The sequence below is a fragment of the Lepidochelys kempii genome, chromosome 5 (genome assembly GCF_965140265.1).
Source record: "Lepidochelys kempii isolate rLepKem1 chromosome 5, rLepKem1.hap2, whole genome shotgun sequence".
In the NCBI taxonomy this organism is placed as follows: domain Eukaryota; kingdom Metazoa; phylum Chordata; order Testudines; family Cheloniidae; genus Lepidochelys; species Lepidochelys kempii.
In genome coordinates, this window is record NC_133260.1 from 120,487,750 (window position 1) to 120,515,214 (window position 27,465).

Consider the following 27,465-nt stretch of genomic DNA (forward strand, 5'->3'; position numbering starts at 1 on the left):
CTATCTTTTAACCAGTTACCAATCCATGAAAGGAGCTTCTCTCTTACCCCATGACAGCTTACTTTGCTTAAGAGCATTTGGTGAGGGACCTTGTCAACGGCTGTCCCAGGCTAATTCCCCACTCTGGCACTTCGAGTGCAGAAGGAGGGGGAGCGCAAGGATTCTAAAAATTTATACTGGCCAGTCCAGGCTTGTATTAAACTCCGAAGGTTACAGCTTTTCTCTGACCTTGTATTGGTAGATGCTGCCACCACCCAAGTGCAGAACCCCTTTGAGAGACTAGGAAGGTGCACTTGGGAATTCCTTCCTGTGGGGTACCCTCAAGTCCTTCACCCCCTGCTCCCTCTGGGGAAGAGCTGAGAAAGAAAACAGAAAGAAAATCAGCTGTTGCCACCAGCTAATTAAACATGTGCCCAGACCTCTTAAGACACAAAAATCCAATTTGGTTCTTTAAAAAGGTAAAATTTTATTAATAAAAAAAAGACAGAAAATACATCTGGGAACTCAGGCTATTGCTAGATTTTAAAAGAACAACTACAAGGATTAAGCACCAAGAATAGCTTTCTTGGGTTACAAAGGTTACAAGGAAAACAAAGGCACCTGGGGTTAGCACAGAGGAATCCACAAGCCATAACGAAATAAAAGGGATAAACTTAATCGTGTCTTCCTAGACATTTCCTGATCTACTTACATCTCTGGGGTTTTAAAAGAGTAGTTTCTAGGTATGATATTGATGATTTTTTCATACCTGGCCCAAACTTCTTACAGCATGGTTGCTGTCCTGTCTGCCTCTCCCTGGGAGAACAACAACAGACAGACAAAAGGGGAGTCTTTTTTCAATTTTTAAAAGTTCTAGCCTTCCCATTGGCTCTTTTGGCCAGATGCCCACTCACTTCCTTTTACCTATGCATAGCAGTGAGACTTTTTAACCCTTTACAGGTAGCGCAATTAGAGAACAGCTACTAAGAGGGATTTTATAGCTACTGGCTGGCTGGGTGTCCATAGAAGGGAGCTATCTGCCTCCCTTTCATTTATCACAAAGGCTTTCTGAGTATATCCACTGGATTCCCCTTGTCCACATGCTTGTTGATCCCTTCAAAGAATTCTAGAAGATTGGTGAGGCATGATTTTCCTTTACAGAAACCATGTTGACTCTTCCCCAAGAAATTATGTTCATCTATGTGTCTTACAGTTTTGTTCTTTACTATAGCACTTTTACTTTATAAACACAATGCACTAGATTTTCAGCTGGTGTGAGCTGATGGATTGATCCGTAACATTCCTTTTCACATAAGGCCTGATCCAACGGCCACTGGAGTCAATGGAAAGACACCTACTGACTTCAGTGGGCTATGGATTAAGGTCCATACAGGATTTTTCCTAAATAAAACTAATCACACAGCTAGGAAGTTTAGAAAAAATGTATACTGCATACCAGTAATAGACCATCAGATGGGACAGTCATGTGAGAAGATGAAACACATGCTGCTCTGTATGAATGTATGCGCCTCTTTGAATATATGATGAACGATAAATGTATGTATTGTGTCTGTGTCCATAAATATTCAAACTGGGCCAGATCCTTAGCCAGCCTCCATTTCCTTTATGACACAATTGTCCCATAGAATTGTCTATTGTGGTATGTGCAACTTAAATTTTTCTAAACTTTCTAGTGGTATGTGGTGAAAGTGATCAACTTTATGTAGAAAAAATGCTAAGTGGACCTTAATACATAGCCCACTGAACTCAGTGACTCTTTCCATCAGGCCTCATGAGTATTTAGAATTCTTATGTGTATTAGGATTATTACATGTATGAGAGTAGCACCTAAAGATTTAGGGCAAGATATACTTAATAAGAGACCATCCCTGTCCCAAAAAGCTAACAATCCACATAGACAAGACAGACACAGAGCTAAAGGAGAAACGGGCACAGTGAAGTGAAGTGATTTGACAAGATCACATAGCATCTTACTGTCTGAGCTAAGCATAAGAAAGGCCAATGTTCTATCCGTTAGATCATGATGTCTGTAAATAACTCCTTCTATCCAAAGCCCCCTTTATCCAAATGTAGATTTAAGTGATGCACATCAGAATCCTATTTATCCTGATAAATTACCTGTCTCCCATTCATTCGTTCAGATAACTGAAGTCATGTATTGTATTGGTAATTAGTCTAGTTTGGCTAAGCTTACAAGGAGGCCTCTTCTATTGCATTTATTGCCTCTGCACTTGGGAAATTCCACTCCTTTCTCCCAACTGCCTGTGACTTACATGTAGTATTACTTCTTCTTTTACTAGTGCCCTTCACACTGTTTTTTAGACTCCTTTAAAGCGTGGCACCACTCTGAAAAATGACACTGTGTAGTTCCGTACTGATTGCCTCACAATCACTTCGAGGGAGTCTAGCCAATGAATTGGTGACACTGCCATTCCCCCACCTGCAAGGTAGGTGGGTGTAGTGGTCCTGGGTCTACTGAGGCTGTCGAGGAAGAATTCCATTCCATTGTGCACAGGCTATTTACTCCTGTCGAGGGCTGTGGAGAGGACTTTATCCAGTGAGACCTGCAGATGAAACTGCAAGAGAACAAATGTGTAAACCCATTTTTCAAATGTGCCAATACTTTTTTTTATAGATTCTCAGGTTCTTATTCTGCCACCCGTATTTGTGATTGGTCCCACTGATTTCAGTCCACGATTGGGCCCTTTGATTTCAGCAGAAAAGGTCACAAAAATGGTACTATTCAACACAAATAAAGTTGGCAGAAGCTAGCACTTAAAACTGAAACGCTACCTCGCTACTCTTGTTTTCTGTAGTAAGATGCTCAACCCCAAACCCAGCAGGTTACTGTTTCCATTCTTCCTCGTCTGTTTTCTTAAGATTTCATCAGGTCTCTTTTATTCATTATTTTCCCACTCCTCCTTTTGTGGAAATCTCCGCCACACCCCAAGTTTTAACCTTCTACAGGTGCTGTTCTCTGAGCTGACTTTGTAAGTTAGTACACACTCTGCTTAAGCTCTCTTGCCTTCAGTTTTCCCACTGGTGAACATAAAATAAAATAAAAGCAAAGAATGAAAGAAAAATAAAGGACATATGTGGAAAGAAATAATAAAGCTTGCACTACTGCCAGATGTTTGTTTGAGCTAATCTTTTTATTTTAAATGGCTGCTGTTCCGTACTTTGTACAGACTGCAGCTGATAAAAACTTCTTGTTTTCATTACTTTAAAAAAATTGCACAAATTAACCATCAAACTAAAACTTTGTTCAAGGGCACATTACTGTATTACTGACTGCTTTTATTAAGGTTGAAAAACAGTTTCCATTATAGCCTCCATTTTTCAGTGGCACAGAATGTTGCTTAGGGGATGAAATTTTCCATTCTTGGGGTAACTTTTTCTGAAAGTTCAGGATAAATATGCTCAGCTGTCACTGAATTGGGCCCTGATTCAGGAAATCACTTCATCAAGTGCTTAAATTTAAGCATATGCTTTAGCGCCCGTCCTGAATAAGGAGGCTTTCCTTAAGAGAGAAAAGTGGGGGAAGAAAAGGGTGCGCGCACACAAAAAGCTGGGAAGAATTTATATATAATGTATCTCTCTAACTCAAAAATTAATAAACAAAATCCTGAAGCTGTCAGTTTGAGATGTCCATGGTTCTAGTCCTCATGGAAGAAGCAACATGGAAAAAAGGATATATGGTGTTTGTATTTATAAAATTATATATAGAAGGTTTAAGAAAAACTACAATGCAGTAGAATGCCTCTGTTTCAAGGCCACCAAATTGGTAAACTGTGCTTTCAAAGCTGACTCGGAGCTAAACTTTCTTTCGTTTTTTCTTTTTCTTTAAAGACCAGGTACACTTAAACACAAAACAAGTATGTGAATGTAATGTTAATGTTAAAAAATTAAGCGCACAAAAGTTGAAAGTTCCTAAAGCTACACCATCTTTGCTATGTTGCAAAATGTGTAGTATTTTCTATTCCTATACGTTTGTTTCAATATCTTAATGTTATGCATCTAATTCTCTACGGCATTAGAGGCAGGAAGCCCAGTGAGTTCCTGATCAGAGAAGTTGTGGTAAATTCTCCTCAGCGGGGGAATTGGATTTACTCATGGAAATATGACAGGCTGCTCTCCCACCAAGAGCAAGGCAGGTTAAGAACATTTTTCAGGGAACCAAACAAGTAACTAGGGGAAAGTCAGTCTGGGAAAGGAAAGACTTGCAGGTGTTGCAGAAATGGGTCTAGGAGTGTGAATTGTGCCTGATTTGATATACATATATTTAACTTCCTTGGTATTTGTTTATTTCCTTCATGCCTTGTAAACAGAGATTTCCCCAGAAGCAGCTGATTCCTGAGCTCCCCATCAGGCCCAGTGCAGAGAGGTAAGCGGACATGTCACTGCTGAAAGATAAGGATATGCTAGAGACTAATGGCAAAGAGCTTATCCTGCCAGGCTCCAATTCAGCAAAATATTTAAGAACATGCTTAACTTTAGGCTCATACATTATTACTTCCAACTGAAGTCAAAGGGACTTAAGCATGTCCCTTCATTTCAGGAAGAGCCACACCTGGATCAGATGCTCTGAGTACAGCAAGTTATGGGGGTGGGGCTGGGCTATAAATGGTCAGAGGGCGTTCAATGAAGGCAGACCCAGAAAGGGACGGCAGAATGAAGCTGCAGTGAGTCCTGGAAGAAGGAATGGCCCCTCAGGGAGGGAGGGAGGCATGGAGGGGCTGTGCTCAGCTCAGCTGAAGCCTGGATGGAAGATTGTTTTTGTGAGTACTTTGAGAACTTTGTTAATTTAATAAAAAAGCCAGACCCCAAGAAGGGCTGTGATTGGAAGAGAGACTGTGTGGAGTCTGTTGAAGGAGCCTGAAGAAGGGAAGACAGGGGCAGGGCACTGCAGAAGTTCCCCTGGCCATGAGGGGTGCTTGACTGGAGCCAGCCTGGTTACAAATGTAAAGATAAATAATTGCTTCTGAAATCCACCAGGGCAATGCCATTATGTGATTCGCCATGCGAACATCTCAACCAGAAAGAGTGGTGGACAAAGACTCATGTCCTGGCACATGCACAAACACACAACAAACAACATAGCAACAGCAATAGCAGCAGCACAGAAGAAAAAATGTTCCTTGTTAAAAGAAAAGGAGGACTTGTGGCACCTTAGAGACTAACCAATTTATTTGAGCATGAGCTTTCGTGAGCTACAGCTCACTTCATCGGATGCGTACTGTGGAAAATGTAGAAGATCTTTTTATATGCACACAAAGCATGAAAAAATACCTCCCCCCACCCCACTCTCCTGCTGGTAATAGCTTATCTAAAGTGATCGCTCTCCTTACAATGTGTATGATAATCAAGGTGGGCCATTTCCAGCACAAATCCAGGGTTTAACAAGAACGTCTGGGGGAGGGGGGGCGGGGTAGGAAAAAACAAGGGGAAATAGGTTACCTTGCATAATGACTTAGCCACTCTTAGTAATACTCTGAAATCTGTTCCTTGTTAAGTAATTTTTCAAAAAAATGAAACAAAACTTATACAAAACCTTTAGTCTATAAACAGGTGTGATTGTGATGCATAGTTTAAATCAAGATGAAATAAACATTTGTTCTCACTCATGAAGATGAATGAAACCTGATTTAAACCTGTTAGTCTTTCACAATATATTTGTTTATATTGACTTCCAATAAGACTTTAGAGCAACAGCAGTTAATACTGTATGTTACTACTTTGATGTATCTTCTGTTTAATGTATGGTGATGCCATCCTGCCAAAATACCACAAAGTTAAATTCAAAGTTGCTTGGTATAAATTAAACATAGTTTGGTTTTTTTTTTCTGATTTGAACTTACTAGTAGATTTTCTGTCCATCTAATATCTAGGAGTCTGCAACAAGCTTCTAAAATAGGTGCATTCACATTCTAATTATTCAATGCTGATGTCAGGGTTCAACATGAGTGTCCAAAAAATGGCAGAGTTATGTTTATATGTAATGTGTGTATTATAAATTTGTGTAGCTGAAAGAAAAAAAGTCAAACTGCAAATGTATGTGAAGGATGATGGGAGGGTGGGGACGAAGACACGGGACAATGGTCTCTTAGTTCTGTGTTTAGTACAATGGGGTCTGGTCCATGACTGGGGTGCCTAACCTTTACTGCAATGCTATCACGCCTAATACCAATCAGAATAATAACTCTACTTTCTTCCCACTCCCAAAATTTGAGTAGATTTGATAAATCATTTGTTATAGTAAATAGCATACAACCACTCTACATTACTTGAGGCTCTGTCTCAATCTTGGGGTCTTGCTAATACAGGCATACGCTTAAACTTCATTCTTATAGTTTAGGTGGGTCTGATCCAAAGCCCATTTGAAGTCAGTGGAAAGACACCCACTGAAACCAATGAACTTTGTCTCCAGAATTCTGCATGGATGGTATTACATCTTGTTATGTTCAGATGGAGTTGTATAACCCCAATAATATTCTTACATATCTTTAAGTACAATAGGTTCTAGATAAATTACATAATTCAGGCATATGCTATGTGACATAACACCTCGCTGTCATAGCACTTGTGTAAATACTCAAACTAAATCTGCTTTATAGGGCCTGTTCCTACTCCCATGGAAATCAGTGGCTAAACTCTGATGGATTTCAGCGAGAACAGGGCTGGGCCCAAAATGAAAATGTAGTTCCTCAAAAGCTGTTTTGCTCACGGTGCCCCGAACAGTGACCGGCTTGGGTGAGTATCACGATATATTTAGGTAGCACTGCTTTGTGAAACAATAGTGTAAATGCTTCAAAAACACAGGAACCCGTAGACCTGATTTTCCACACTAATTTAATATCTATGTAACTCCACTCAGTTCAATGCAGAGACTCTTGATTTATTTCCATGTGCATGAGGAAAGCATTTGATAGACTGAATACAGTCAAATTAGACACCATATTTATTCTGGATTATTTTTTCCTTACCTTTTATATAGGTTACTGTTTGTTTCACAATTATCCTAAATTTTCAAAGGAATGCATGAGGTTTTAGCTATGAGATGCTCTTTGACATTAATAGCTGTTTAGCTTTGCAGCACTTATGTTATCTTCTGAAGACGTACTGGTGAATATTAAAATTGTTTGTTTGCTTTCCTGGCTGTAATACCCCTAATTCCCTGCATTCTAATGAGAAGGGATGAAAATAGGTTCATGAATCCTGAAAAATCAAGATCACGAGGAAAGATAAAGAGCATAAGGACATTCTTCAGATGCCAGTGAAACAAATAGGTTTAAACAAGGCCATAGAGGGGAAATCGCCATATTCATTGACTATCTGAGTGGTAGGAACACATACAAGGTGTTTTGTGTGTGTATAAAGAGAGGTTACTCTTAGTGGTATAGCTAGAGGAATATAAGTACAAAATTTGGATTCATAATCAAAGACCAGATCCTCAGGTAGTGTAAATTGACATGGCTTCATTGGCTTCATCCATTTCCACCAAATGGAGACTTGGTCCTGAATGAATACTGGCCCTCTTTTTTAAAAAAGGGTTCACATGGAGTCCTTACTCTGGCAAAACTCCTGTCATAAATATAAAGGGAAGGGTAAACACCTTTAAATCCCTCCTGACCAGAGGAAAAACCCTTTCACCTGTAAAGGGTTAAGAAGCTAAGACAACCTCACTGGCACCTGACCAAAGGGACCAATGAGGAGACAAGGTACTTTCAAAGCTGGAGTGGGCGGGGGAACAAAGGTTCTCTCTGTCTGTGTGTTGCTTTTGCCGGGACCAGAGCAGGAATGCAGGTCAGAACTCCTGTAAAAAGTCAGTAAGCAATCTAGTTAGATATGCATTAGATTCTGTTTTGTTTAAATGGCTGATGAAATAAGTTGTGCTGAATGGAATGTATATTCCTGTTTTTGTCTTTTTGTAACTTAAGGTTTTGCCTAGAGGGATTCTCTAGGTTTTGAATCTGATTACCCTGTAAGGTATTTACCATCCTGATTTTACAGAGGTGATTCTTTTACTTTTTCTTCAATTAAAATTCTTCTTTTAAGAACCTGATTGCTTTTTCATTGTTCTTAAGATCCAAGGGTTTGGGTCTGTGTTCACCTATGCAAATTGGTGAGGATTTTTATCAAGCCTTCCCCAGGAAAGGGGGTGTAGGGCTTGGGGGGATTTTGGGGGGAAAGATGTTTCCAGGTGGGCTCTTTCCCTGTTATATTTGTAGATGCTTGGTGGTGGCAGCAATAAAGTCCAGGGACAAAAGGTAAAATAGTTTGTACCTTGGGGAAGTTTTAGCCTAAGCTGGTAAAAATAAGCTTAGGGGGGGTTTTATGCAGGTCCCCACATCTGTATGCAGAGATCAGAGTGGGGAAGGAACCTTGACAACTCCCATTTGATAAGAATGGGAATTTTGTGAGTATGCCCTGCAGAGCTGGGCCATATGTTCAATCTCAGGTTTGAATTTCTGACACTTGTTTTTTGTTGAAATCTTAATGTTATTTAGCTATAGTTAATTGTGCATGAAAAGGAGACACTTCAGGCTGTACATGTGATAACTGCACATCTTTCAAACAAGTGTAAGTTCAGACAGAAATGGAGGGAGAGAGAAGACACACAAAATAAAGGGGTCAAATTGACAAGTCCCCTGCCTTGAGAGTTACTGTTTCTTTACAATAATTTTCCAACTTTCCTATTAAAAACAAAACAAACTTTTAGCTTGATTTCAAATGTGTGCAACACTGCTGACAAACAGACACTGAACCAACACAGTTTATGTTCCTGTCCTAGGTCTTCACAACTTCTGACAGCTATCTGAGGGGTTCTCTCTCTTTCAGAGGCTACATAGACGTTTATATTGTACCTGGTATATCAGGCTACCTACAGACAGGAGAATGGGAGGACCAGACCTATAGCATGTCACTGTGGTTACGTCTACACTGCAATTGGGAGGTGTGATTGCAGCATGTGAGCTAGCTTGGCATGGGCCAGTTGCTTGAATATGTCCCCAGAGTCCCGAGCAGGCTTGAACTTGAGCAGCCAGCCTATGCTTCTACAGCTTCCCTGTTATTTTTAGCAAGCTCAGGTACATCTATGTGCTGCAGTCACACCACCCGATTTGTTGAGTTGTTACTCTGATGACTGGGAGATTGCCGAGCAATGTTTAGTCGCTGAGTTGATGGCATTTGTTGTGAATTCTCACTTAACAGAGTGGGCGCCGTGAAGGCTGCCATCTTCCACTCCAGAAGGAGGTTCGGAAAGCAGATTGGGCTAAACAAGACTTTAAAAATAAGCACCTTGTGCCAGATCCCACACAGAAGGTTCCTGGGTTTGACCTTCCACGGTCATCTTGGTCAACTCTGAGCTGAATTCAAACCAACCCTGGTAGATACAGACATCTAATGCACAAATGCAAAATCAAGGACTCCCCGGCGTGCAAGTGTGGTTCCCCATCACAGACCATCGAACATATTACTACCTACTGCCCAATTTGTAAATATGAAGGAGGCATTACTGCAGTCAATTTGGCTGCTCCTGATGTAGCCATTTGGCTCAATCAACTTCAGGTGAAATTGCAGGTGGTGCTCTACACCAGCCATACGAAAGAAGAAGACACCACCCGATTGCAGTGTAGACCTGTCCTGTGTGGGAGAGATTATGACGGGGTAGACTAGTTTGTTCTGTAATGTGAACTGATTTAATCTCAGAGTAGTTCAGAACTCTATTGAGGGAGGTGAAAGCACATGCTGTGTACCTGCTCCTGCTCCCCTTGAAATAAGGGAGAAAACTGCCACTTTCTTCAATGGGATTGAGATCTGGCCTGCCATCTCCCTTTGGTCCTGCATTTTTGCAGAAAAGTTTGTCAAAGTAATTCTGAAAGCATTTCTACTTGCCTGATACCTCCCTATCCTCTTTTTGTCGGTGTTGCTTTGCTGATTGCCATCCTCTTGGGCAACACATTGGGTACGTCTACACTGCACACTCCCTACAGCAATGTGATTATATACATTGCATGGCTGCCAGCATGGGTATAAATACAAGTGTAGCTGATGAGGCACTGTTTAGGCAAGTAGAGATACACCTGGACACTTAGGGTTTGAACCCTATATGGCACCCTACATACCCAAGCAATGGCTGCTATTTTTAGTGTGTCATGTACTGCTGCCTGCCAGCAGCTGAAGTCTTTCCCTGCCACAGGAAAAGACTGAAGCCGTGGGGAAAGATTCTGGCAGCTCCCTGCTCCTGGAACTTTCTCCCACCACAGTGAAAGATTCTGGCAGCGGAAAGGCTTTGGCAGAGGCCCTGCCAGAGCCTTTCACTGAGTCATGTAACTACACACCACAGTGTGGATGCAGCCTGCTTGTCACTATGCATGTAGCTGCACATACCCTACAGACTGCTGCCAATGGTGTGCGGTGTAGACATTGCCACTGAGAATTGAACAGGGGACCTGCAGAGCTAAAAACACACGCTAAAAAGTCAAACCTCCCTAGTTGGGCCCCATAACAACTCATATCTTCTGTGGATCAGCACAGAGGAGGATTTGTAACACACACTGACCAGTGGGTTCCACTTTGCTTTGTTTCCAAAACAAATATGTGCAACAATCCTGTTACATGAGGGAGACAATACGTTTTTACATGAATTTCATGCTTCTCCAAATGCATCTAACATATTTGGTACTTTTGACACTTATGTCAGATGCTAAAGTTTTTATCTATTTAAAAACAAATTTGAAAATTACAGTCCTGGAAGTGGAGCCCTCTCCATCCACAGAGAACAGGTGCAGTGCTCTACCAGTGTGATCTGGAAGGACGATCTCCAGACTACCTACCAGAGAGTCAGAAGGAAACTTGCTCTCCTTTGCCATTCAGTCTTTGGCCTCTGCTGAGAATTTCAGCAATAAAACCCGATTCAGCAAAGCACTTTTAAGCATGTGGTTTATGTCCATCCCTATTCAGCAAAACACTTAAGAGAGTTAAGTACAGTACTTTAAGTATGGCACATAAATGTGCTTTGTTGAATCAGGGCCTTAGGTCTGGGGGGAGTGGAGGAGTTAACCCACAGCTTTTTTCTACATGTCCAATAATGCACATTATGCAAGCCGCGGTAATAGCGTGCACATGGGTTGGTGTGCCATTTGTCAACACGCATCACTTGCTGTGAACTGAGGGTGTGGTGTTCTCAGAGGGTATTATGTTGGATCATATTAAAGAAGTTCTGTATTAAAATCACAAATGAGTTTGATTCCCCAGAGTTTAAATTCCAGGGTATTACTGATTAAGAGGTCTCTTGGTTTTTGGTACTGTTTCTCTCCCTCTATGTGTGAAACTTGCAAGCTGCTAATTGTGTTAGTACATTCTAAGACAGAGTCTGTTCTCAAAGCAATTCACAGAGAGAGACTCAAAGCAATACTCTAACAACAGAAACAGCACCCAGAGACTTTCATGCCCTTTTGTTGTATTAACAATTGTGATTAAAATAGAGATAGAGGATGTATGTGGATGGATGCTTGGTGTGGATAATAACTGAATGATCAGGGAGGTGCCAGCCTAAGAATCCAGTGTCCATCGGCTGAAGAAGGCGTCAAGTGGAAATAACCAGAGGACCCCCCGGAGGGCAGACTGGAATCCACCCAACAGCCTCAAGGATGGGAGAACCAAAGAACAAGATAACATCTTGGAGCTGTCAGGAATGTGCTATCTGCTGATTGATTCAGCAACAGCATGATGAAGCAATTCCCATAGACTGGCATAGGAAGAAATTCCTATAAAAATAGACTCTAAAAAGTGAGAACTTTGGGGTCTGATTCTGCAAACCAACTTCCAGGAGCATCAGATGAGCATCTGACAAGGCCCTGCTCCCTCCTCATGTCCAGGCCACCTGGCCAGTGGCTTGGCATGAGCAACTCTAAGGCTGGTAACTATGATAACAACCTTGCAGAACCTGTATGTGTGTGGGTGTGTGTTTGTATGAATGAATGTGTGAATAAATATGAGATTGAATGGAATGTTATAGCTATAACTAACTGCTTACTATGATTCTTTCTGTATTTACAATAAATGTGGTATTTTGCCTTTTCCCTTTAATAAGATCCTGCTGGTTTTTATTTTATTGGTACAACATCCCATGCTCCTTTGCTTCGCTGCTGAGCAGTGTGCATTCTGGGATTTTTCTGGCTGAGCATCATGGGGACACATAGCGGAAGCCAAGCTAGTTCAAATTTTTTACAAAATCACGATTATCTGTTTCCATCCAGTATATCCTTTTTGGGCGGGCTTGGGCCATTTTTGAATTGCTGTCGGACAGCGTGGACTCAGCAATGTTCAGCGCCACTATATTGGCAACCTCGAACATGCAGGGGCTACTTGGGCTGTGTTTGAGCTCTGAGAGCTGGGTGGTTTTGGTTTGGGACTTTGCCTGCTGCACCATTGCACAGATGGCTTGGCAGCAACAGCAGCTCCTCTAGCAATGGGAGAACCAGAATACAGAGGGGGAGGAGGAGGAGAACTCCGAGCAACTGATCGTAGAGGACTGGTTGCTGGATCAGCTTCACGGCATGCAATGCCACTTCTGGGCTTGGGAAACCAGTGCAGATTTGGCATGAGATCAACAGACCATCGGGCCATTGGCATGCAGGCCTGCGATGCCATGGAAAAGGTACCATTGCGCCAGTTTTTAAAATTTGGTAATTCTGAGGAGGTGATCGACGGCTTTGCACGCATGGGATTCCCCTACTGTACTGGGGCAACCGATGCCAGTCATGTGCCTACTGTTCAGTTCCTCCCTCCCCAACACGAGGGCTCAGAATTCATAAACAGAACGGGATGTTTCTCCACGGTGCTCCGACAGTTTGTACACCACCATGGCAAATTTATGGACATAAATGCTGGTGCTCTGGAAGGGTCCATGATGCTAGGATCGTTTGGAACTGAGCTCTGTTTGAATGAATGGAGAAAGGACTGTTTGCCCCCAGGGACACCAGATATTAATGGTGCAGACATTGCTCCAGTTATCCTGGGGGACCTGGCTTAACCTCTGCTTCCCTGATTAATGAAGCCATTCTCAGTCCTCTTGAACAGAGGGAAGAAACTGTCTAACTACTGCTTCCATAGCTGCAGAATGACAGTGGAGTGTGCATGTGGCTGTTTGAAAGGGCGATGGACTGTTTGTGGAATAGGTTGGAAGCAGCAGAAAAAGACACCCCAAAGGTTATAGCAGTATGTTGTGTTTTGCACAATATTTGAGAGAGAAAGAGAGAGAGCTTTAGTGATGGGTGGAAGACTGAGGTGCTGAGACTTGTTCAGCGGTTTGAGCAGCCCACAAGGTGTTCAATACAAAATGCAAACCGCTGGGGCAAGGTTGTCAGGGATGCCTATTCTGCGTCTCAGGTCTGAAATTGGGCAGCTGTTCATCCAGCTATTAATCTGTGGAGAGGAGATGGGGGGGAGTTTTTTGTGCTTTTCAGTGTCGTTTAACTGGTGGTGGTGCCAATCGTTGGGTACTGGCAATCCCTACTGCATCTTGTCTTTGCCTACATGTGTTCTGAATTAGAGCAAATGTAAATATTTTCTGTTAAAAATGAATTGTCAACTCCTTATGACCCTTTTAAAGGCTTTTATTCTTAATCTATGATGTAAAAAACAGAAAAACCCTTCAACTGAAATGAACATGAAAAAATGGCTTTTAATTAGCATACAACATATTTCAAATCTGCTCTCGAACTACAACGAACTCTTCCATTAAACCAGCGGTGAAACAAAACAGCAAAGTGCAATAGTGCAGGACACCATGAAAGGGGTGGGGGGGGCTTAAAGTCAGGTGAGGTGTGTCTTGGCTCTGCTCTGCCTCTCTTGGTTCATGGGCATTTTGGCACTTAGTGCTGAGGCGGTCAAAGATAAGAGGAGCTACAGAGGGCTCAAAAGAGCCGTGGTCCCAGGTACCACTGTTCTCAGGGTCCTGAGCTGTGCTCTGGGAGAGGAATGGCATCTGGGAGTACAGCAGGGAGGAGGAGGAGTTGTTCCCAGTAGCCTAGGGGCTGCATAGTATGGCTGGCTGCTGCCCTAATAGTAACGTGCTGCTACAGGGCATTTTGGCTTTGTATTGCCTCCAGGAGTTGCCTCTGCATCTCCCTGACTTTTTCCGTACTATCTTTGGCCATGGTAATGCTTTCCCTGGCAACTGCCACACTGTCCTTTGCCAGTGCAATGATCTCCCCAGAGAGCTCCTTGTCAGATTTCCCTCTGTCCTCAGATATCGCCTCCACCTCTCCATATTTTTGAGGGGGTTTGGGGACTTCGTAATGGTGACCGCAAACATTTCATCACAGATCTTGCGTTTTCTCTCCCTTGGGTCTGCCAGTCACTTGGCCATTGATAAGGGCCCTGTCATCGAGGGTCTGGCCAGTGCCGGTGCTGTAGGGGTATATTAAAAAATAACAAGCAGTTGTTCATGTTCTTGGGAGGCTGATTATTTTTATTTTTTTTTGACATGCATTTCTGGCTTTACCTCACTGAGATTCTTCCCAGTGTTGGGAAACCTTTGAGATAAGTGGTGTGCGCACTGGGATTTTTGTCTGTGCAGTATCAGCTGTGTGGCTTTGTCATTGTGCCTGGGAGGTTGGGGGTGGAGATAGGGTTGGGAATTACATTCCCAGTCTCGCTTTGAAGTTTTCTTTGCCTTGGAGATGCTTATATGATGCTGGAGGGGATAGCAGAGTTAATTGGGGGAAATCTAGGTAGTAATTCCTTTTTCATCCCCTTTAGACTGTCCTAACTCTGGATGATACACTGAGGTTGGTGACTAGGAGACACAGAACAGCTTTATTCAAAAAGGCAAAGGGCAGACCAATGAGATACACTGTGAAGTTCTTCACCAACATGGTCCCCCTCCCCCCCCCCGCCCCCAGTGTTGCAGGAGTAGAAGGGAGTTGCCAGCTCTGCCAGTGAGGAAGGCCAGGCAGATATTCCTCATGATCTTCAAACAAAAATTGAACAATTTCTCAGCCTTCGATTTTGCTTTATCTCCCCTGCAGACATATTTAAATTGCAGAGAAAAATAGATAGGGGTCTGTAATGATTGCCTGAAGCATTCGCTGTTACCATCTGCAAGAATCCATGTTACAGGGCATTTATCGGGTGCTGTACTCTCTGTGGCTTTATGTGCCTGCAGAGTCTCTCTACCTCATGTAAAGTCAGAACGCTCATGTGACGCTCTGTACCTCGGGGGAATACCCTACATCCCCATGTTCATCCTTATGATTGTGTGGTATCCAATGCAAAGTTTGTCATGTCGGGTGTCTTTGGAAGGCTCATGATGTACTGAGCATTGTTGTTATAGTAATGTCACAGGTTGTAATTTGTTGTATATAGTTATGAGGCTGAAAATGTGTCCTCATGGCTTAAAGCAAGCCCAGGCAAAAACTCTCCAGAAGCAGAGGGGCAGCTCACACCTCATCAGGGCATGTATGGGACAAACCCAGCCCAGCCTCACAGGAACAAAGGACAGTGGCCTAGGCAACAACAAAGTAGAAGGTGATCAGGAACAGTCAACATGGATTCACCAAGGGCAAGTCATGCCTGACCAACCTGATTGCCTTCTATGATGAGACAACTGGCTCTGTGGATATGGGGAGGTGATATATCTTAACTTTAGCAAAGCTTTTGATACGGTCTCCCACAGTATTCTTGCGAGCAAGTTAAAAAAGTATGGATTGGATAAATGGACTATAAGGTGAATAGAAAGCTGGCTAGATTGTCGAGCTCAACAGGTAGTGATCAACGGCTCAATGTCTAGTTGGCAGCTGGTATCAATCGGAGTACCTCTGTGGCCGGTTTTATTCAATATCTTTATTGATGAGCTGGATGATGGGATGGATTGCACCCTCAGCAAGTTCACAGATGATACTAAGCTGGGGGGAGAGGTAGATAAACTGGTGGGTAGGGATAGGGTCCAGAGTGACCTAGACAAATTGGAGGATTGGGCCAAAAGAAATCTGATGAGGTTCAACAAGGACAAGTGCAGAATCCTGCACTTAGGATGGAAGAATCCCATGCATCGCTACAGGCTGGGGACCGACTGGCTAAGCCATACTGGTCTGGGAATTGTGGTTGGTTGCTGCAGGGCAGAAATCCAACTTGCCTTCTACGTCACCACCATCAGGGGCCAGAGTCTCAAAGAGATCCTGGCCTTTTGGGGAGGTGTCTTCACTGGCCAACTTGTGCTCATCCCTTGATGGATCTTGCTGCTCATCCTTGGGTGTGGAAGGCAGCCACAAGTGCCTGGGTTGGGTGGTCATGTAGTTGTGTAAAATCCTGTCCAGTTCCTGGGAAGATGCATCAAATACATGTCCCCTGAGGGATTTTTTTCTGGTTGTCCCTTACTTTAATGTAGATGCTCCTGAGCAGTTTGCTCTTTATCCAGCACTGTTCAGTATCCCAGTCTCAGCCCTTACCAGACATCTGCCTAGCAATGTCCACAAAAGGTCTTTATTCCAGGGGCTCACCCCAAGAGCTTCTTGCACTAATGCTTCTCTCCAGATAGTGATAAGATCCAGGTTCTCGGCATGGCTCCAAGTGGCTGCTTGAGGCACTTTGTAGGACTTCTGGAGTATTAGTACAGCTATTGTGATCATCTGGAATTCAGGAGTGAATGGACAAAATCTGGCTTGTGTGCCTGCTTATAAACGGGGGAGGGGGATATTCAGTCAACTTGACCCCTGAGTAGGGGAGGGCACACAGGTAAACAAACAGGTCAGTAACAGTCTCCTGCAAAGCAGTTGGGGGGGAACTGCTGGAAGACTGCCAAAGTAGTTCACAGCAGCATTGTGTACACACAAATGGTAGAACAGACTAACTCGCTTTGCAGCAAAGTTAGTTCACTTTGAAAGAGAATGCCATAGTTTGTGATAAATGCAGAGTCCATGCACTACAATTAATTTCATTGTGTGTAGATAAGTCTTTTAAAAGTGGATTAACTCAAAAACCTGTAGATTAACCATACTGTATAGACAAGCCCTTATTGCCCATTGTGAGTTTTCAGGCAGTGCGGACCTCTGCCTGCTGAAGCAAGTCAACAAACACTGCTAGAAGCCAATACTTTTGGTATATAGCATGCTGTATGGCAAATGTCTGTCTGGTAGCTGTTACAGAGGTGGCTGTATGTACAAACTGTGTGTTTGTGAAGCATTTTAGGTTGAAAAGCACTGTATGAATTTAAGAGTAACACATATTTGCATGTATGGGGCACTTTTATTCCAATAAGTTTTTCTAATCCAGTGATAACCTCTGTCAGTGCAGTCTCCCTTCCCATTTGCAAAAGAATTTGTCCAATCCAATCTCAAGAGAGCATCAGTGGCATCCATTTCCCATCAGTAGAGCCACCAGGGACTGGACAGTATTACCACTAGAATACTGCAGTCGATAATGTCTAAATTTAAATGAGGAAGTTGAGTTGTAAAAGAACCAGGTCCATGCTCATATTTAATTGCACCTAATGGAAAGTGAAAGTGAGGAGACTAAATAAATGAACCATGAGAACCAACGCAAGATTCCAACAATCTATGGAAGCTTATTGGATGTAGCAAAGAACAATTCTCTGAGTCAGTGGTTTTAAAACTAATCTGTGCCCACAGGCGGTCCCAAGAATGAAATCTGTGCAGTGGGGTATTGGGTCTGGCAGGGGCAGTAGAGGGAGTGTCTCTCTCTAACAAACTGGTCCACAGACTAGAAAAGCTGCAAAACCCCTGCAACCTGTTATTGGCTTCCTGCTTACCCCATGGCAATCTTTTCCACTTCAAATAGATTAAGATGATGTTCTGAAGGTATGTCTGTCTAGGTATGTTTTTGGTCCCATAACCCCTAGTATCTGAGGACCCCACAACCATAAATGGAGTATTTATTCCCATAGTATTGATGGGGAAACTGAGTCACAGACCGATTTAAATGACTTGCTCAAGGTCAAAGAGTAGCTGTAGCAGTGCCAAGAACTGGATTTAGGAGGTCTAGGTTCAAGTCCAGCGGCTGGCCAACCATCCACCTTTCACAACACATTTTCTGAACGGGTGCCAACAGCAGCGCTCCTGCCTGTAAAGGGTTGAAAGCCTGAAGGCTGCCTGAAACGTGTTCCCTCCCGTCCCGCTGGCTGGGCGTTATTTCTCCACACCGTGTTTCCAATTAGCGTGGCACTCCTGGGATCCGGATTCATCCCCACCCCCCCCGCGCCTGCCTGCGCCGCTGCACGCCAGACAGATGGGATCAATCAGGGCTCTCGGTGCCGCTGTGTTTGCTTTGGGAAGGCGGACAGGCTGAGCGCGCTGGGGGCTCTGGTGCCCTGGAATCCAGTCAGCAAGAACTTGAGCCCAGGGGAGGGGAGAGACCGGAGAGGAGCCGCTGCTCTCGCCTGCCCCTTTCCCTTCCACCCCGCAGTAGGCGGCGAGCGGCGGCGAGCGAGCACCGCCGCGGGAGCGGTCCCTGGGCAGCCGCGCGTCCCGCGGTGAATGGGGCAGCGCGCGGGGCGCTGATCCCCGGCCAGGGCGCGGCGCCCGCAGCCCCGCGGGCTTGAGCGCGGAGTCTCCGCCGGCGGAGGGGCGAGCCGCGGCGCTCTGCCCGGGGCCATGTGGCCGCTGCTGGCGCTCTGCTGCTGGGGGGGCCTGGCGCTGGGCTGGGCGGGCGCCCCGCCGCCCCCGCTCAACTTCACCGCCCTGGCCCTGGCCGCCGCGCGGGGGGCCCCGCCGCCCCCGCCCGCCGCGGCCGCCAAGGTGGAGCGGCTGGGCCGCTCCTTCAAGCGCCAGGTGCGGCGGCTGCGGGAGCGCGGCGGGCGGCTGGAGCTGGTCTTCCTGGTGGACGAGTCCTCGAGCGTGGGGCCCGCCAACTTCCTCAGCGAGCTGCGCTTCGTCAAGAAGCTGCTCTCCGACTTCCCCGTGGTGCCGGCCGCCACGCGCGTGGCCATCGTCACCTTCGCCTCCAAGAGCAGCGTGGTGCCGCGCGTGGACTACATCTCCCGGCGCCGGGCGCGCCAGCACAAGTGCGCGCTGCTCGGCCGCGAGATCCCGGCCATCGCCTACCGCGGCGGCGGCACCTACACCAAGGGCGCCTTCCAGCAGGCGGCGGTAAGGGGCGCGCGCGCGCGGCGCCGGGCACTCGCCCGCCCCCTGGGCGCACACCCGCCGGGCACTCACCCGCCGGGCACACCTACCAGGCACCCGCCCCCTGGGCGCACACCCGCCGGGCACTCACCCGCCGGGCACACCTACCAGGCACCCGCCCCCTGGGCGCACACCCGCCGGGCACTCACCCGCCGGGCACACCTACCAGGCACCCGCCCCCTGGGCGCACACCCGCCGGGCACTCACCCGCCGGGCACACCTACCAGGCACCCGCCCCCTGGGCGCACACCCGCCGGGCACTCACCCGCCGGGCACACCTACCAGGCACCCGCCCCCTGGGCGCACACCCGCCGGGCACCCACCCGCCCGCCCCGTGGGCGCACACCCGCCGGGCGCACACCCGCCGGGCACCCGCCCCCTGGGCGCACACCCGCCGGGCACTCACCCGCCGGGCACACCTACCAGGCACCCGCCCCCTGGGCGCACACCCGCCGGGCGCACACCCGCCGGGCACCCGCCCGCCCCCTGGGCGCACACCCGCCGGGCACTCACCCGCCCCTGGGCACACCTACCAGGCACCCGCCCCCTGGGCGCACACCCGCCGGGCGCTCACCCGCCGGGCACACCTACCAGGCACCCGCCCCCTGGGCGCACACCCGCCGGGCACCCACCCGCCCGCCCCCTGGGCGCACACCCGCCGGGCGCACACCCGCCGGGCACCCGCCCGCCCCCTGGGCGCACACCCGCCGGGCACCCACCCCCTGGGCACACCTACCAGGCACCCGCCCCCTGGGCGCACACCCGCCGGGCACTCACCCGCCCGCCCCCTGGGCGCACACCCGCCGGGCACCCACCCCCTGGGCACACCTACCAGGCACCCGCCCCCTGGGCGCACACCCGCCGGGCACGCACCCGCCCGCCCCCTGGGCCCACACCCGCCGGGCACCCACCCGCCCCTGGGCACACCTACCACCCACCTGCCCCCTGGGCGCACACCTGCCGGGCACCCGCCCGCCGGGCACACCTACCAGGCACCCGCCCCCTGGGCGCACACCCGCCGGGCACTCACCCGCCGGGCACACCTACCAGGCACCCGCCCCCTGGGCGCACACCCGCCGGGCACTCACCCGCCGGGCACACCTACCAGGCACCCGCCCCCTGGGCGCACACCCGCCGGGCACTCACCCGCCGGGCACACCTACCAGGCACCCGCCCCCTGGGCGCACACCCGCCGGGCACTCACCCGCCGGGCACACCTACCAGGCACCCGCCCCCTGGGCGCACACCCGCCGGGCACTCACCCGCCGGGCACACCTACCAGGCACCCGCCCCCTGGGCGCACACCCGCCGGGCACTCACCCGCCGGGCACACCTACCAGGCACCCGCCCCCTGGGCGCACACCCGCCGGGCACTCACCCGCCCGCCCCCTGGGCGCACACCCGCCGGGCACCCACCCCCTGGGCACACCTACCAGGCACCCGCCCCCTGGGCGCACACCCGCCGGGCACGCACCCGCCCGCCCCCTGGGCGCACACCCGCCGGGCACCCACCCGCCCCTGGGCACACCTACCACCCACCCGCCCCCTGGGCGCACACCCGCCGGGCACTCACCCGCCGGGCACACCTACCAGGCACCCGCCCCCTGGGCGCACACCCGCCGGGCACTCACCCGCCGGGCACACCTACCAGGCACCCGCCCCCTGGGCGCACACCCGCCGGGCACTCACCCGCCGGGCACACCTACCAGGCACCCGCCCCCTGGGCGCACACCCGCCGGGCACTCACCCGCCGGGCACACCTACCAGGCACCCGCCCCCTGGGCGCACACCCGCCGGGCACTCACCCGCCGGGCACACCTACCAGGCACCCGCCCCCTGGGCGCACACCCGCCGGGCACTCACCCGCCGGGCACACCTACCAGGCACCCGCCCCCTGGGCGCACACCCGCCGGGCACCCACCCGCCCGCCCCCTGGGCGCACACCCGCCGGGCGCACACCCGCCGGGCACCCGCCCGCCCCCTGGGCGCACACCCGCCGGGCACCCACCCCCTGGGCACACCTACCAGGCACCCGCCCCCTGGGCGCACACCCGCCGGGCACCCACCCCCTGGGCACACCTACCAGGCACCCGCCCCCTGGGCGCACACCCGCCGGGCACGCCCCCGCCCGCCCCCTGGGCGCACACCCGCCGGGCACCCACCCGCCCCTGGGCACACCTACCACCCACCCGCCCCCTGGGCGCACACCCGCCGGGCACCCGCCCGCCCCCTGGGCGCACACCCGCCGGGCACCCACCCACCCGCCGGGCACTCACCCGCCCGCCCCCTGGGCGCACACCCGCCGGGCACTCACCCGCCCGCCCCCTGGGCGCACACCCGCCGGGCACCCGCCCGCCCCCTGGGCGCACACCCGCCGGGCACCCACCCCCTGGGCGCACCTACCACCCACCCGCCCCCTGGGCGCACGCCCGCCCCCCTGGGCGCACACCCGCCGGGCACTCACCCGCCCCTGGGCACACCTACCACCCGCCCGCCCCCTGGGCGCACACCCGCCGGGCACTCACCCGCCCGCCCCCTGGGCGCACACCCGCCGGGCACCCACCCGCCCGCCCCCTGGGCGCACACCCGCCGGGCACCCACCCCCTGGGCGCACCTACCACCCACCCGCCCCCTGGGCGCACGCCCGCCCCCTGGGCGCACACCCGCCGGGCACTCACCCGCCCCTGGGCACACCTACCACCCGCCCGCCCCCTGGGCGCACACCCGCCGGGCACCCACCCGCCCGCCCCCTGGGCGCACACCCGCCGGGCACCCGCCCGCCCCCTGGGCGCACACCCGCCGGGCACCCACCCGCCCGCCCCCTGGGCGCACACCCGCCGGGCACCCACCCCCTGGGCGCACCTACCACCCACCCGCCCCCTGGGCGCACGCCCGCCCCCTGGGCGCACACCCGCCGGGCACCCACCCCCTGGGCGCACACCCGCCGGGCACTCACCCGCCCCTGGGCACACCTACCACCCACCCGCCCCCTGGGCGCACACCCGCCGGGCACCCGCCCGCCCCCTGGGCGCACCTACCAGGCACCCACCCTCCCCTGGGCGCACACCCGCCAGGCACCCGCCCGCCCCCTGGGCGCACACCCGCCGGGCACTCACCCGCCCGCCCCCTGGGCGCACACCCGCCGGGCACTCACCCGCCCGCCCCCCTGGGCGCACACCCACCGGGCACTCACCCGCCCGCCCCCTGGGCGCACACCCGCCGGGCACCCACCCCCTGGGCGCACACCCGCCGGGCACCCACCCCCTGGGCGCACACCCGCCGGGCACCCACCCGCCCGCCCCCTGGGCGCACACCCGCCGGGCACCCACCCGCCCGCCCCCTGGGCGCAAACCCGCCGGGCACCCACCCGCCCGCCCCCTGGGCGCACACCCGCCGGGCACCCACCCGCCCGCCCCCTGGGCGCATACCCGCCGGGCGGGCACCCGCCCCCTGGGCGCACAGCCAGTGGGCATCCACCCCCTGGGCGCACCTACCAGGCACCCACCCCCTGGGCGCACAGCCAGCAGGCACCCACTCACGGGTACACGCTCACCCACTTACCTGTGTGCACCCCCACTAGACACACCTACATCCACCCACCTGTGCACATAGGTACTGGGCGCATCTCTTTTGGGCCCACCCACCTTCAATGTGTACACACCTGCACACGCTGCAGACACTATATTCAATATAAACTCATTGGAGGTTGTATATACACAGATACATTGTGCACATCGAAAAGGAGGACTTGTGGCACCTTAGAGACTAACAAATTTATCTGAGCGTGAGCTTTCCTGAGCTACAGCTCGCTTCAGCTACAGACTAACACAGCTGCTACTCTGAAACCTGTCATTATGCACCTCCACACCCTAGGAAATCTACCATCAGTTAACATAGGTACATGTTTTCTTCCTCAGAAGATGCTGTTCATGTGTTATTATACATAGAACTAATTTATTCTTATGTAAAATATAACTTGTTCATATAACTCGTCATGTTTGTAAACTATCTAAAATGTTATGGATGAAATCTTTGACCCACTGAAGGGAATGGCAAAACTCTCGTGGGCTTCAGTAGGGCTACGATTTCCCATGTGTGTGCATGCATGAGTGAACATGGGTGTGTGTGTGTGTATATATATATATATATATATATATATATATACCCACCATGACAGTAATTCTGCCCTCATTTCGGACTAATCACGATATGGTTTGCACAAGTATGAATGTCTCTGTGTGTATTAACTCATTGATTTGAAGCATGTGCTATCATTTGTGTAAGGGGCTCTGGACCATAACTGGGGCTCATAGATACTACTGCAAAATAAATAATACAGCATACTGTGTAAATAGTATCCATAATTACATATATCTACATATGTATATTACCATTTACACGTACATAACTCTGATTTTCTGTTATGTTTAAATACACATCATGAATAAAATTTTCAAAAGCACCTAGCTGAGCACCTTAGGCTTCTAAGTCCCATTTAGGAGGTGACTTAGGCATCTAAGGATACATCTACACTGGGGGAAAAAAATCCCCCAGGGCAGTGAGTCTCAGAGTCTGAGTCAACTGACTCAGTCTACAGAGTGAAAAATAGTTGTGTGGACATTCCCTCTTGGCTAGTGCCCGAGATCTGAGACCCTCCTACCTCACCGGGGACCCACCTACTGGGCGCACCCCTGTGAACACAGCCAGCAGGCTCACACCTACCGGGCTCCCACCTATATGCACACATGCACACCCACCCAAACAACTGCCACGGTGTGTTTTTGTTTGTTTTGCAGTGTAGAAGTATGCTAAGTGCCTAAGTTGTCTACGTTATTTTTGAAAATGGGACTTGGATGCTCCGAAGAATTTGTCCTATATCTATATCTGTCTAGATACATAAAGCAAAACATATTTCTATACTGTATGTAGGTAAATACTTTCATTATTGAAGAGCAGGTAAGACTTAATAGCTGCTCTGTTTCCTGCACCTGGACATTTGACAGATTCTCTAAATAGATCATATGCATTCTGTATTTAGACAGAATTCTTAGTGATTTCAGTAGGAGTTTTGCTTTAATAGGAAATGAATAAGGATTTCACCCAGGGTGGGGCTCAGGACTCAGGACAGGTTAAATTATTCCCTCCTCCTGCTCCCCATGTTTGATAACCAAAAATGATGTTCACTTTCTAGTGTGCTTTAGTGTTGTATATGGAAATCACCCTTTAAAAAGACAAATCCGTTCGGTAATTCTGTGGTTGTGAAATTAAGCTCTGTTATAGGCTCAATATCATGAGAATTTTCTAAAAAGTTTAAAGAATTAATCTTGAAGTAATTGTGTTATAAACAAAATGTAAGTCGGTTACAACTCCACAGAAATGATGTAGTAAGTTTTCCTTGACATGTAATCCTGACTAAATCTACTTTTAAAAACAAGCAAGGTTAGACATAGATGATTTAGTTGTACAAGCACAGCTAAATAATGTATCCCGTGGGCACAATAGTATTGCTGTCATCTACGTTTTCTTTATTGGGGTTTGATAACTTGGGAAGTATCACTTCATGTTATGGCAGGGTACTGAGAAGGAATGACACTACTACATGTTCACTGAATTAGCAGCATCCCCTCTCTCAGTTAAAAACGTCGGGACTGTGCTGAGGTTCTGTATTGTATGTCTTTTTGTCAGACAAATTACAAGTTTGGGAATACTCTCTTTTCCGAGAACTTGAAAAAGAAGACTTTACTATGTTTAGAATACCGCTGTGGAAGGGAACTTAACAAAATACAGATCAGTGTAACAATCAGCTTTCTTTTCTTTCTCTGAACTATTGTGCTCCTGTTCTCTATTTTTAACTGCTTTTTTTTTTTATAGCTTTGATTTTTTTTTCTTTTTTTTTCCCCTTGTTGGCCCAATTTCTTCTATTCCCAATAAGTTTAATAAAACAAAATCCAGAATCCTCATCTTCTTTTCCAGTTTGCAGAGTATATTAAACAAATAAAACCAAGAGCCCTTGAAATAATTGATGAGTCCCAGGTAAACCATTCCAGGCTCACTGTAATAGTTACAAGTCATGTGTGGTATTATGTGTAAATACTCTAGATTAGAAGATAAATGAACCATGGCATGACATAATTGTCACTAACTTCACTTGTCTGCCCCAACAAGTACAGTAACTGAAGCATTGCTTTACAATCCCCTGTAAGGAGTGCTGCACCTTTTAATATACTGTATGTTATGTAATGCTGCATCCACAGATGCTGACTCTTCCTCATACTAAAAGTGAAAGGGTTCTCTTCTGCTCCTTAAAGATTAGCACTATCTATGGAAGGATCTTTGGAAGATTGTTACTGCAGAGTTCCTGTCTCTCCTCAGTGCTATCCTCCTGCATGTTTAAAATGACTTAAGAAACATTTACTAGACATCTAGCAGATGGAGGACTCAGCCTTCTAGACATATGGAAATATGAAAGATGTGTATTAGCGTGAGCCACCAGTGAGGTCCTGGGACAAAGCCCTGGTGAGAAGTTCACCCCTATCATCATCCTCAGCTGCTGGGATTTCTACTAAAGTGCTGTTTCTGGATCCTGGTCCATATTTGCCAGGTGTGTGGCTGGTGGGTCTTGCCCATATGCTCCAGGTCTAATTGATTGCCATATTTGGGGTGGGGAAGGAATTTCTCCTCAGGTCAGTTTGGCAGAGACCCTGGAGGGTTTTCACCTTCCTCTGCAGTGTGGGGCACGGGTCACTTGCAGGTTTAAACTAGTGTTTAAATGGTAGGTTCTCTGTAACTTGAAGTCTTTATATCATGATTTGAGGACATCAGTAACTCAGCCAGAGGTTCTGGGTCTGTTACAAGAGTGGGTGAGCGAGGTTCAATGGCCTGCAATGTGCAGGAGATTAGACTACATGATCATGATGGTCCCTTCTGGCCTTAAAGTCTATGAGTCTGAGTCTGTTTCATATCCGCCCTTATCTAGCAAGTGTTTGGTACATTTGAAGATCCATACCCTCTAGCTGCTGAAAAGGAAAGGGCCCAAGAGCCTCTTGGTGCTACTTTGTCAAGCAGTCACCATGTGAAACTGAGGTGAATCTAGCCTGTGACAGAAATAACCAGTTTTGTTTATTTCACTAGATAACACTTTGGGCATTCAGAGAGGGAGGTACTGAAGCTGACAGTGACTGCAGACTCAGGAAGATAACACCATCATCTTACATTCACATTACTTTCAGAAGGTGTTCTTTGCAACCGTATGGGCTAGAAACTTCTTTTGTGTTTTAAATGATAGTCTAAAATCTGAAGAAATTGATGATTTAGGCTGCCATGTTTGCCAGGGAACCCTTTCCACAAATGAGAGGATTTTTTCAAGGTCAGCTTATGACAATCATCTTTGATAGTATTTAGTTAGTTGGGGTTTTTTGTATATTGAAACATGTTTCAAGTTGTGTTGATGAAAGCACATTCCATGCGCTGATGATCTATTTTTACGAAAATATAGTTTTTAAATCTTAAAACTTTGTCTAGACAACATAACCTTCCTGACTCTCAGTAACTGAAATTTAGATATTAGAATCTGAATACTCTGGTACATGACTCATGAAAAATTATACAGCTCCTGACATGTTAGCATGGTAACCATGTGAAAGGGTCAGAGGTATATTCTCTTCTCATTGTGCATACATAGAAACGTTAATGGACGCTAAACACGTGCGGTGAAGGGAGCACTGACACACAAGGAAACAGTGCTTCCTCTTTGTCAGTGCTAAGCAGTGAACAATTTGTGATCGTTTTTGTTTGTCTTGAAGTTATGCTGCAAAGATTTATTTATAGAAAATAGTGTGAGCAATTAATCATTACGGATAAAACACTCTGAAGTTACGGATTAATTGAAAGACTCGTTGGCAGTAGCCACTTGAGAAATCATTCATTAGAAATAGTGATAGGCACAGGTGGTTTTTTTCCTCTTCACATGAAGGTGCAATTAATTACTGTCGAAAATGGAAGAAAGAAATGTAGCTGTGCACTGTTGCTGAGTTAAAGTAAGAGTTAATGTAAAGGTCGACTTTAAAAGGCAGGTCAGACTATTACAAGGGGCATTGTACAACAATAGTTAAGGGAGTTATTTAGAAGTATTTTATGCTACTAATTATTAAACTAAAAAAGGTCGGATCCTCAGCTGTGGTCAATCAGTATAGCTCCCTTGACTTCAATGGAGATACGCAGCTTTACACCAGTTGAAGATCTGGCCCCAAATCTGCAGAATTAGACAACGCACCCTATCTATTTTTAAATGCATCTGGTCTTTTTTTTTTTTAATCTGGCT

General features: G+C 48.5%; 1 protein-coding gene across 1 annotated transcript in view; it reads left to right on the forward strand.

The window, feature by feature from the left end:
* The first annotated feature begins 18,854 nt into the window (after window positions 1-18,854).
* SVEP1 (sushi, von Willebrand factor type A, EGF and pentraxin domain containing 1) overlaps window positions 18,855-27,465 on the forward strand; it is a 170,563-nt gene continuing 161,952 nt past the window's right edge. Inside the window, exon 1 of the mRNA XM_073345600.1 lies at window positions 18,855-19,109. The gene's annotated coding sequence lies outside the window, so the exon portion shown is untranslated. The remainder of the gene's footprint in view (window positions 19,110-27,465) is intronic.